The following is a 1187-nucleotide window of genomic DNA, read 5'->3' as shown; positions in this document are numbered from 1 at the left end:
TCCCCTCTGATCCTCAAAAAGCCTCCGGAAGCTGTTAGGGGTCCGCTTTATAGAGGAGGGACAGCAAAAGCCCAAGAGGCATTAGATGCTCTTCAGTCAGCAAGTGAGAAAAGTTTAGGGCTGCACCCGCCTCTATCTCTAGCCTCTGCTCACGCCTTTTACTGCTGAGCTCTACCACCTTCTGGGGGAGGGAATTGGGGCTTCTCACCCACCATCCCCTTGGCTCCCTGCTTCTCCAGTCCTCGGGGTGCCCCCTCCCAGCGCTGGGGGTGGCAGAGCTGCCGGAGGTGGGCTCTGGATCCTCAGGATCCCAGATCTGAGGATTCTCATTGGACACTCCTGGGGGGTGGGGAGGGTCAGCCGCAGAGAAGGACCCGCTAGCAGGGCCGGCTCCCGCTAGGCACCCCACCCGGGAAGAGGAAAGACCCTGGAAGGAAAGGGTTACCTCTGACAGTCTCCGGTGGCTGGCGCTCCTGGAGTGTACACCCGTCTCCAGGGATGCATTTAAGGGCCTTCTCCCCACCCGCTCAGCCCTTCTCCCGCCCACTCAGCCCTGGCACAACCCCCCACCCCCACCCCCAGGTTGTGTGAGACCAAAACAGTATTCAAATGCGGGTGCAGCATAATCAGGCCTCTGCTCCCTGAGAGCCCGGCTCTGGGGATTAGCCCTTTGTTCTCCTCTAAAATGCAAGCATGTGTCTTTGCAGGCCTGGGTGGGGTCACATCCAATCTTCAATGGAGCCCAGGCGTGTGTTTGCCCTGGGCGGGGGCTCTGCTGATTGATTCAGCCTGCCCTGAACTTCCTCCAAGTTTCCAAAGTGCAGCTGCGGCGCTGTGCTCCCAGCCTCAGTTACATAAGCGCGGCAGGGGTGCGGGGGGAGATGGGAGTCACGCAGCCCCCTGGAGATGCCCGCTGCGCGGCACAGCCTCGTCCTCGCCCTCTGCCACGGGCTCAGGAGCGGCCACAGCAAGGCAGACTCCAGCCCGGGCCCTGCCAGCCAGAGGCGCCCCCTGAGCGGCAGGGAAGAGGGCAGGAGCCAGAGAACAGCCAGGGGTCTCCCTGGGGGGTCAGCCTGGAAAACGGACGTGCTTGGGGAGAAAGGGGTCTGCAAGCCCCTAGCTCAGTGATGCGAAGCTATGACACGTGTGTCAGAGGTGACACGCGAACTCATTTTTCTGGTTGATTT

At 61.4% G+C, this 1187-nt stretch overlaps 1 protein-coding gene across 1 annotated transcript in view; it reads right to left on the bottom strand.

The window, feature by feature from the left end:
• Positions 1-559, bottom strand: part of LOC102440748 (aldehyde dehydrogenase, dimeric NADP-preferring) — a 6887-nt gene extending 6328 nt beyond the window's left edge. The window contains 1 exon segment of the mRNA XM_014466759.2: positions 446-559. The gene's annotated coding sequence lies outside the window, so the exon portion shown is untranslated.
• Positions 560-1187: the final 628 nt, after the last annotated feature.

The sequence above is a fragment of the Myotis lucifugus genome, unplaced genomic scaffold, assembly GCF_000147115.1.
Source record: "Myotis lucifugus unplaced genomic scaffold, Myoluc2.0 scaffold_355, whole genome shotgun sequence".
Lineage (NCBI taxonomy): Eukaryota > Metazoa > Chordata > Mammalia > Chiroptera > Vespertilionidae > Myotis > Myotis lucifugus.
The sequence above is the reverse complement of the archived record's forward strand: the minus strand, read 5'-3'. Positions and strand labels throughout refer to the sequence as shown.